Here is an 11,452-nt window from a genome sequence, read left to right as displayed (position 1 = left end):
CTTATGATTTATCTCACAATTTGGTTAATGTTCAGTTAAGCGATAATAGGTCCTTATGGCCCAGAACTGTGCTTATAAGACTTATGTGATCGTGTATGCTATAACAGACACGTGATGACCATGAGAAGTGCATAGAGATTACTTAGGGAGGTCAGGCCATAATGTTGATTACATTTACCACTAGTCTACGACTAGTTGGGCAACTATGTATTTACCACCGTGCTACGGCTGGTTGGGCAGTTATTACCACCGAGCTACGGTCGGTCGGGCAGTTACGCTCTACCGTGGGGCGGTAATAGGACGGGCAGTTACCACTATGCTACGGCCGGTCGGGCAGTTATCATTGATCAGTCGGGTAGTTGCACTCTACCGTCGGGCGGTAATCGGACGGGCAGTTACCACCGTGCTACGGCCGGTCGGGCAGTTACCCCTGATCAGTTGGGCAGATAGCACCAGGATAATATGTAGGTCAGAATCACAGTAGTATACATAAATGGAGTTAAAGATATGAGAGTATAAAGAGACATGTGTACTAGATTCTCATTAGTAAATCAAAAGTGCCAGGTTGATTAATATCCTTCTTATTTGCAGTATATGTTTATTATGTTACATTTCCGCCTTACATACTCGGTACACTATTCGTACTGACGTCCTTTTGCTTGTGAACCTTGTGTTCATGCCCGCAGGTATAGACAGATGAGACGAGGACCTTTCAAAGTATGCTGTCTTTAGGTACTAGTCTTGATTGGTGGGCTCCACTTCTTCCTGGAGCATTGCCAAGTCTGGGTTCGTATGTGTATTTTTGTGTGTTACGGGTATGTCGGGGGCCCTAGCCCGACTTGTATGTTTCAGTCATGTTCATAGAGGCTTTACAGACAGTTTCTTGTATACAAATTAGTTATGTTTTGACGATAGTTATGTTGGCATCTTGGGCCCATTGTACATATATATAGGCATGATATTATATTCGTAGTTAACCTCCTTGGCCTTATTCTATCATTCGAGACAAAGAAGATGCAAGTTACAGCTTGGTTCGCTCGGCCCCGTAAGGTGCCGGGTGCCAATCACGCGTTACCAAAGGTTGGGGCGTGACACACACACCATAATCCACCATCCATCCACACCAAATTTAACCACGCAAATTCCCAATTTTTATAATTTTTTTATAAAAGCAAAATAAAATATATGAAGTAGAAAATTCGGTAGGGGATAGGGATGCAAGGGGTGGGGGTGGTGTAGAAAACCAAAATAAATACTTTTTAAATAAATTTAACTTTTTTTGGGGGGTTGGGGGGGAGGGGGGGTAAAAACCAAAAAAAATAAAATAATAACCTTCAATTTTTTTTAGGGTGTGAGTGGGGTGGGAGGGGGTGGTGAAGAAAACCAAAAAAGAAAAAAAGTTAAAGCTTTAAATTTTTTTGGAGGGGGTGTGGTTGGGTGGTTGGTGAAATGTCAAATATGGGACTTATTTTTCCAAAAAAAAAAAAAAAAATTTGCAAATCGTTTTACCAAAGGAACATGAGAAAATTAGCATTACTAAACACACCCTATATACTTTGAGTTTTATCCATTTTACCCATTAAATTACCACATAATTTAAATGGATAATATGGGTTGACTCATACTGGACCCATTTTAAATGGGTTGGGTCGGGCGGATAACCATATTTTTTACCCATTTTACCACCGGTTCACAATCAACTACTGCTAGGATTTTGATTTTATACAGAGAAAGGAAATGAAAATGAAATGCCGAAATTCATTAATATAAAACTAGCCCTAGGTATCTCGACTAGCAGATTTGCTTTAAAAAAAAAAAGTGAAACGCCGAAATTTCTCTGCACAAATTTCCCCTTCTCTGGAGGTTTTCATGTATCAAACATACATTTTTTCTGCCACCAACCAGGAGAAACATGCCACTTTGAATGGTGCTTTCGTCTTTCTATATCTGAGTGAGTCTAGGGCCAAAGACTTTGCTGGGAGCTTGTGTGGGTGAAAATCTTGTAGCAAGAGTTGAGAGAGAAAACACCTTTGCTGTGTGGCTTCCAAACCAGGGTGTCCTCATCGCAATTAAGACTTTGGAGGGGTTCCAAGGCATTTAGTGAGGCAACAACTCTTCCAATTTCACGGACATTGAGAGTCCTTCTAAATTTGAAGTTCTAACTGCCTTCTTCTCTGCAGATGTTGTGGCATTGGAGGAGACCATTGGAACTTGTCCCTTCCCAAATTATCGTTGAGCCTTGTCAAAATCCTAACAATGAAAAAGTAGTATCTGCGTTATAAACTAACCATAATGTACAATATGCCCTTTTGTTGTGTTTACCTTGAACAACTTTTTTCTCATGTACCTTTGAGTTCCTTGCAGCAAGACAAATAGACACACATATTTGCACCAAAATTTGTTCCTGGTCCCTCCAACTCTACGAGTTCTCATTCAGACACCTGGCATAGTTTTAACAACATCATGATACATCTACTTTGTTTCCTAACCCTAAATCTATTTCTGATGCAAATCAATGCTGGTTTTCAAGTTCCAAGCTTCCATATGAGGCTGACTAAAAAAGGGTAAGCAAAAAGAAAACAAATACAAAACAGAAAAAATGAAATTGGGAAGTGACTATGAATATCCATTCAACTATAATCTAGATATTCAAAAAATGGCAACATCCATCAGTATCAGTATTACCTATCAAATGCCATGTTGTTAAAAAGTCAAAGATCAGCGAATAAAGCTACTTAATGAAAAAGAACAATATTTGAAAATCCTCCTTTAAATTTTTGATTTCCAAGCTTTATGTAGTCATTAGTCCTTTAAATCCAATGTGATCTTACAAGAATTAGGCAAAAGATATATACCTCCCTGTGAAATAGATTTCAGTTTTTTGAACATTCATGCTGTTACAAGTGATTCCCGCAGATTGATTGAACAACTACTGCAATGATAATGGTTCAAACTTCCACAAGAAACCTTGCATGAGTTCTGGTGGCAAACTTCAGCTAAAACAGAATGAACCTTCCACGAGGAGATGACATTATATCATTGCCAAATGATCATTCCCAAAATACAGCGGAGGAACTGATCATACTGTTGTCGAAATCCTGACAAAATGGAAGAAAATCGTGAAGTTCTTAATTTGCTATTAAACCAATTATAGAGATGATCATTTTCATTACATACGTAGAGAAAACTACTAAAAGCTGTCATCCTATAAAAAAAAGGTCTTGTGACATGCATATAAAACTGGATTTGGAGGCTGTAGTGCTGCCAAAATCCTGACAATGGAATACTTATTTCCTAAAACTTCTGATTGTTATCCGTGAATATTTTTTCTAGAATTTAGATTCTCTATGGACCTTTAAAATAAATCTGTGTTTGATAATGAGCAAAACATAATTCATGTCTTGAAAATAAAATTAAACGTCATTAATAGCAAAGAGATATCATTCTGATGATCCCACAAATTTATGTCTTTTACGTTTCTAGTGAAATTAAATGAAACTTCAAGCACTAAGATGAATCATTCTTCTTAATCAAGGGAAAAAACGATCATGCTGATCATGGTTTGGTTTAAACGTCATTAATAGTAAAATACTTACCAATCCATTAGGAGAGGCTTCTGGCAAAATGTTTACCCTTCTGTCAAACATTGCCCTCTGATTTGTTCTGATATTTTGGAAGAAAACCTGAAACAGTGCCAAGCCTCATCTTAGCTACCATCAAATCTATATACTGACCAATCCATATAAAATTAAGAATTATGCAGAGCAATGTATAAGCAGTTCAAGGCATAAGCATATATAACGTTACAATCAACGATTACAAGAACCTATCTTAATCTGGAAAAAATATCAGTCCTGATAGTTAAGAGCACTGGACGATAAAAATGACTAGTTTTTCTTCACTTACACTTTGCTGATAGATCACAGTCGAGGTGATTGGCTATTCAATAGAGAATATCAGCACAACTTTACTTTCACCAACCGAGAAAGAGCTATAATAGCTTATATATCCTTACTTATATATCCTTACCAAAATCCTGACAAAGAAAAGGAAAAGAATGTTAAGTTGATATCCGAAATTCATAACATAATAACCTACACATTGCTGATACTTTTAGCTGTTAATTATTTAGAAGCAAACTTATATTTTGTATAGTTAGGAAACAAACTCCTCTCATATACCTTTGAATTCCTTTAGAGCTGTGCATTCATAAGTGAGCATGTGCATAACTCTAAACCACCTTCTCCTGTCTCAACTCACTGAAAAATGGAAAGAACAAGAATACATGAATTGCTATAGAGATAAATTTCCAAAGACAATAAAAATCCCGTTGACATATAAAAAAGTACTAGTTCATCAATATTACATTGTGTTATCAACTTTCTGGAGAAAATTATTTCAATTCCTACCTATACCAGATTTCATTTTTTTATTACCTTCTTTTGTCATCTAAAATTAAATTCGTCTCCGATCTGAAGATGATTCCTCAGCTTCACAGTGCAATAGATGCTACAGACTGCTCAACAAGATTTAACAAAGGAAAAGAATTAACAAACAAGCAAAGGGAAAGTAAACAAAAGTAAAAAGCTTCTGACGAAAAAGAATGCTCAAAAAAATTGATCCAATCTCCTTCAATTCTCAACTGCAATATAATTTATTATCCAGTTTTGATAGAACTTTAAGATTTTCCGAATTTTTTGGGGGTATCATTCTACTTTTATAAAAAATGAAAAAAAAATCTTCACCCACGCACCCCCAAATTTTCTATTTCATAATATTTAACTATAAATATAAATAAAAAATTAATTTAATTTGACAAAAAAAAAAAAAATATGAACATTACACTTGAAATAATGTTACACTTATATATAATATGGGCTAACCCATAACCAACCCCTCTATTTATTACCCAGCCCATTTTTATTCAAACCATTTTCAACCTACAAAAACCCAACCAAACTGCCACCCCTAAATATTACATAAAGCTATCAACTTTATGGAGCAGATTACTTCAATTCCTGTCTGTACCCATTTTTTCACACTATTTCAATGCACTATTTTCCCGATCTGATGATGATTCTTTAGCTTCACAACAGCAATAGAGGCCTTGCGCTACTCAAAGATTTAACGAAGGAAAAGAATTAACAAACTAGCAAAGGGAAGTAGACAAAAATAAAAAGCTACTGGGGAAAAAGAATATACTTACATATGTCGGAGCACCATTCGTTTAATCATTACTGGTATTCCTCATTGATCTTTATGGTGGGAATTTGAGCAATATTTTTCCAGTATTCTCCCTTCTCAAATTCTAGGAGTGGTTTGAGCAATGGGCAGTCAGAAATAAACAATTCAGAGAGGGAAGAGGGCGTCCCCTTTACTGGAAGGGATTGGAGATTAGGGCATCTTTGGATGGTCAGCTTAGAGAGGGAGGAGGGCAGCACTGTTTTCGAAATAGATTGGAGATTAGGGCAATTACCAATGGTCAACTCAGAGAGGGAGGAGGGCAGCGCTGATTCCGGAATAGATAGATTAGGGCAATTATCGATGGTCAACTTAGAGAGAGAAGAGGGCAGCGCTGATTCTGGAATAGATTGGAGATTAGGGCAATTATCGATGGTCAGCTTAGAGAGGGAGGAGGGCAGCGCTGATTCTGGAATAGATTGGAGATTATGGCAAGAATCGATGGATAGACATTGAAGAGAAGTGAGGCGCAGACCTTCCATTGGTAGTGAATGGAGTTCATCATGGTTATGTAATTTTAGCTCAGAAAGAGTTGAGGAAAGCCCTGCTTCCAGCAGTGATTGAATTTGGGGTAACCTACTAGTAGATAAAGATTCAAGAGAGGTGAGGCTTTTGAGAACTTGGCTGCTTAATGTTTTCAGATTGCGTATGCTAAGACTTCGAATAGAGCAAGGAAACTCCCAATTCTCATCAACAAGAATCTCTTCATCGCTGCCATCATGGCTGATGTTTAACTCTCTGAGACAGGGTAAACACCACTCCTTTCGGTTATTCACCAGTTTCTTGCAATCCCATATCCAAAGGACTTCTAAATTGAAGGGCAATCCTCCTTCAGGAAAGGACTCTATTTCTGGACAATACAACAGTTTCAGTTTCTTAAGAGATGGAAGGAGTTCCTGCATACGTTCTGGCAGCCACTTCAGCTTCTTGCAGTCGTTAATAAACAATGACGTCATCTGAGTCCGACATGTCACCGTAAGTCTTTTAATATTCTCACAATACCCAATATAAAGAGTTTCAGTCCCAGTAGGAATCAAAAGCCTTTTAAGGTTGTGACAATTTCGTACACTCAAATCACGTGCTCCTGGGACCAACTCAGGTAATATATCATCTAGAGAATCACATCTATATATCTCCAAAAACATGGTACAATATCCACTAGAAATCTTCTCACTAACTGGCGCCTCCAGTTTCAACTTCCCACAACGAGATATCTCGATTGTCTTCAAGGTATTCGACAGAATGCTAATAGGTAAGGAGGTAATAGACTGACAAGCAGTAATTTCTAATTTAACAATCTGCTTCATTCCCTTAAGTTGGGATGTAAATAGTTCAGCATCATCAAAAAGAACTCCAAGCTTAGGAGAACCAAAAACTTCAAACTCTTTCAAATTTGGAAGTTGGATAGGTGTCTCCAAATTGAGGTTAGGACAATTTAAAATTGTCAATCTTGCTAGAGAACAAAGATTTTCAGGCAACTTCTCAATCAACTTGGGGCAATCTTGAATCCAAAGGTCATGAAGAATAGGGAACTCTCCATTTCCTAGTATACGCCACTGCTTCCACTCCAGCATCACTGCAAATACTAGCTTCTCAAGAGAGTTAAAAGGCTTTCTGGAGGACGAACTGCCATAGAATTCTCGAGTCACCTCTGTTATTCGATGCATCTCTTCAATAGAGAGGAATTTCAAATACGGAAGCTGTCCTAGTGATGGCAAGGAAAAACAGTTCTCGCACTTGCTAAGAGACAATTTCACAAGCAGCTTAAGAAACGAATGATCAGCAAACCAATTTGGAAATTCTGTCCCTCTATATCCAGCGATTTCGAGTTCTTTTATGTTTCTACTTGGTTGTAGCTCATCAAGTATGTCTCTTTCTGTTTGTGAATTATTGGCAATACTTTCACTCCACTTCAAAGATAACATCTGAACATGTTCCTTTTCCTTCATCTTTGCCTTCAGAGCTTCCCTTCTATCAACCACGTTTTGCAACTCTAGAATTGATAGAGATCCATACAAGTTATGTAGTTCACCTAAATCTGCCATTCTCGAACCATTGCAACCACCTAAAAGAAATTTAGCTCCCACTAACACATGGAGGCTTTTCAACTTGCTCACATGTTGGGGCATCTTCAAGCGAGAAGTGCCGCTAATGTCAAGGTGATGCAAGTTGATTAGCTTTTCCATCGGCAGAGGTAACTCCTCAAGATAACTACAATTTGACAGGAGAAGTGTCTCTAAGTTGTACAGTACACAAGTTGAATCTGGCAACCTCTTAATCTCTGTCTGAGAAAGGTCTAAAAATCTTAGGAGTTTTAATTTGATAAACAAGGAATCTGGCAACTCCTTAATCTCATAACGAGACAGTGATAGTGCCCTTAAGGATCTGAGTCTTGGCAATATGTTATGCAGCACCCTCTTGCTTAGCTCGAACCAGATATTGCGGTGGATATTGATTGGAAGCAATGTCCTCAGTTGCTCTAATTTGTCGAGGGGTTTCAATTTCTCAAAGTCAGCATATCCCATTGAATATGATAGATGTCGACTGTTTTCCAACATATGAGATCCTTGGCTCTCTTCCAACCTGATACAAAGTTTTGAAGACGCAATTTGGGCTAAATCATTGACAAGGTCATGCATTAAGAATTTCTCTTTGTCCACTTGAGAAGAATTTGGGGCCCTTTCGAATAATGATCTTGATCTCAACTCGAGAAAGTACAGGTTGCCTGAATCTTCCTGTGGTGCAAGACCATTAGCAATCCACAGATGAATAACTTGTTCTTTCCGAAATGGACAATCTTTGGGAAATATTGCACAATAGGAAAAACATCGTTTTAAATGTGTGGGAAGATCATTGTAGCTCAACTTCAACGCTGGTAATATGTCATTGTCTCGCAGCTCCCATATTTCACTTCTTAAAATATGTCTCCACCCTTCAACCTCTGATATGGAGCGTAACATGCAGCAAGCGTCTTCAGAGCTAAGGGCAATCCTTTGCACTTAGTTGCAATATGTTTTCCGACCTCTTCAAATTCTGGATGCGCCTTGGGATCCATGTTTTCAAATGCATGTCTTTTGAATAGAGACCAAGAGTCATCAATAGACAAAATGTCCATGCTAACTTCACTAGACAAAATGTCCGTGCTAACTTTCTCATTATCCATCATCGAGGCAACTCTTCTATTACGTGTCGTCACAATGATCTTGCTTCCTATTTTTCCTTGTACAAAAAGATTTCTCAACTTATCCCACTTATTATAGTTATCATTCCACACATCATCAAGGACAACTAGAAATCTTTTTCCCGTTAGGCTTTTCTTCAATTTGACCTCTAGCTTATTGGGATTGTTATCATCCTTTAAGTCAAATGAGCCAATCTCCTGAAGTAACCCTTTTGTTATTCTTAAAGCATCATACGACTCAGACACACAAACCCAAGCTTTCAAATCAAAATGTTTTTCCACTTTCTTATCATTGTAAACTGCTTGAGCAAGTGTTGTCTTGCCAACGCCCCCCATGCCAACAATAGGGACTACAGTCAGATGTTTTCCATTTGAATCTTCAGACATTAAACGGCGAACCAATTTCTCTATTTCATCCTTCCTACCAAAGATATCAGATTCATCAACCACAGAAGTTGAAGATTCCCTTTTTCCTTGATTACCCGAATCAAGATACTTTGTTAGATCAAGGTCACCTATTTGCTCTTGCAACACCTTCAACTTTCCAACGGTGTCTTCCAACTTCCTCCTTACGTTACGAAAAAATTCATCACTTAGGCCCAAGTGAAGGTCACTTGCCTGCAAGTTGCTTATTCCTTCTGCAATATTTCGATGCTGACCTTCCACCTTAAGCCTCAAGGCTTCATAATTGACTTCTTCTATTAAGTTTTCAGCATCATCCACAGCATCTCGAAGCTCGTTAAGCCACTGGCTCACACATGGATCTGATGTTTGCTTATTCTCTGCATCACTTAGCACAACTAGAAGGCCACGCAAAGTCATCCTCAGCTTCCCAAAAGGTTGAACACCATCCTTATGCTTCTGAAACATCTTGAGCAGCTCACCCTGAGGAGCAAGCCTATCAAAGAGAACATTCAAAGCTGAAGAGAGAAATGCACCACCAATTGCTATGCCAATATCCATTTTTGAAATCTGCAAATCGAAACATGGAACCTCAAAATGATTATAAAAATTTGAGAAGATTAATAATGTTTCTATCTTAGAAAAGTCTCTACAAAGATCTTTATTTTACCGGTTGAATGATAAGAGTAACTTGCAAAGAAGGGTCAGTGATTTCCATCTCTTTTGCCAGTGACCTTACTTGTAATTGGTACAACTATGTTTTCTAGTATTAGTAGCTACAGTCTACAACTGACAGCCATAGAAAAGAAAAGAAAAAAAAAGAAGAAGCAAAACTGTACTTTTTTTCTGTTTTCTAAAGTATGACTTTTCTGATTTCTTGACTATTCATTAATTTCTCAATTGAATAATTGAAGTAAGAGAAGAAGGGTACTCAGGGGTGTAAAATGGGGGCCCCAGGCGGGGAACTGAAAAAAAGATAAATTTCTCCACGGTTCATTATAGTGCTAAAAAAGGACTATCATATCAAGAATATTAGCTTTGTTTGGTCAAGTTTATTTTCTTTCAAAAATATCTTTTTTTTTAATAAATGTTTATTTTTAAAAAATAAGGTATTTAGCTAAGTTTTTGGGTGCAATAAATGTTTTTGGAGATTATTAAAAATAATATTTCAAAAGCTAAAAACAACTGTTTTTTCCCCAAAGTACTTTTAGAATGAAGTAGTTAGATTGATTGTCGATATGGAAGGCAGTTGCTTATCTTGGTTTAGGAGCAATTTATTATCTATGAATCTCTAATGTAAACTCTACTAGTGATATTTTTATTAGTAGAAGATTAGTGTACCGTTGGTTTGAACATTAAGGAAGAATTATTCTGGTAAGGTATTAGAATGCGAACATGCTAGAACCATAAACGGAGAGGCACCACAGGAATGCGATTCAAGCTCTTGCTAGGATCGTTGTCCACCATACTACTAATAATAATATGGTGACATATATATTCAGAATTAGAATAAGTCAGATTCAAATGATACTCCCTAAAACAGAAAAGAAAATCAAAGAAAGAACATGTTTTAGAAAAAGTCATAGATATTAGCTTGGGCGAAATTTCAACATTTAAATGATGAAGTTTTACAATTTATTTTGCGTTCTTTTAGAAGTGTTTGAGTTTCTAAGTTGATGTTTTTTTTTTTTTTTTTATATGTATGTTCTATATTGTATTTTTGTTTTTATTAGTTTTTTGTACGATTGCGCAAATTCTCTATTTTATTTTGATTTAACTTTGAGAAGAAGTTAAAGCTATTCCTAAACTTTAAATCAGGAGTGGATGATTTTACAAGTTTGAGAGTTCTTTTTGTATGATTAAATTTATTATGAACACCATTTAAATAGTAACTGAAGGCTAGAGTGCTTATGGTGCTTTTGCTTTTTTCTTTTTCTTAATTTATACATGAGTTGAACTTTTGTTCTTCTCGAGAAATTTGTCATAAAAAAGTGCACACCGCTTTTATTTAGATGTAATTATTTTGGTTTCGTTTCAAATGAGCTCTCGGAAAATGAGATCTCTTGCTTTTTTTACAATTTGAATAGAAACAAATGTTTTAGAGAAAGGAAAATTATCAAATCTACTTCCTCACCCACAACCTAGTAGTACAAGGTTTCTTTAAATGTTTTTCCTTTTTACGAAAAAATTATGATAATGAAAGTTGCAATTCATTAAGCCCAAATTTTAATAAGAATTATATATATTTACGACTTTATAAATAAATGATATTATCTCTTATATGCATATAAATATATTTAAAAATTCTAACTAGGTTGAATTTATTGTCAAATTATTAAATTCAATACAATTTATTAAACCGCGCGAAGGGCAGACAAGTTCTCTAGTTATGTATAAAGCACATCACAACAATAATTCAAAAACATTAAAAGAAAAAAAAAAACTGAGACATTCACATGATTAAAACGATGAGTAGGATTTCCTCTCTTTTTTTCCATTTAGCATTGGAGATGTCAAAAAGAAATTTTCGTAGTAAAAAAGTTTTTTTTTTTTTTTTACTTGAAATTATTGATGGTGCTTCAATTAAAAAGTATAATGACATAAGGTGAACATAAATTTATATGCGTA

At 36.3% G+C, this 11,452-nt stretch overlaps 1 pseudogene; it reads right to left on the bottom strand.

The window, feature by feature from the left end:
- Positions 1 to 1,738: 1,738 nt before the first annotated feature.
- LOC132600742 (putative disease resistance RPP13-like protein 1) lies at positions 1,739 to 9,693 on the bottom strand (annotated as a pseudogene).
- Positions 9,694 to 11,452: the final 1,759 nt, after the last annotated feature.

This window comes from Lycium barbarum, chromosome 6 (genome assembly GCF_019175385.1).
Source record: "Lycium barbarum isolate Lr01 chromosome 6, ASM1917538v2, whole genome shotgun sequence".
Taxonomy (NCBI): Eukaryota; Viridiplantae; Streptophyta; class Magnoliopsida; order Solanales; family Solanaceae; genus Lycium; species Lycium barbarum.
The sequence above is the reverse complement of the archived record's forward strand: the minus strand, read 5'-3'. Positions and strand labels throughout refer to the sequence as shown.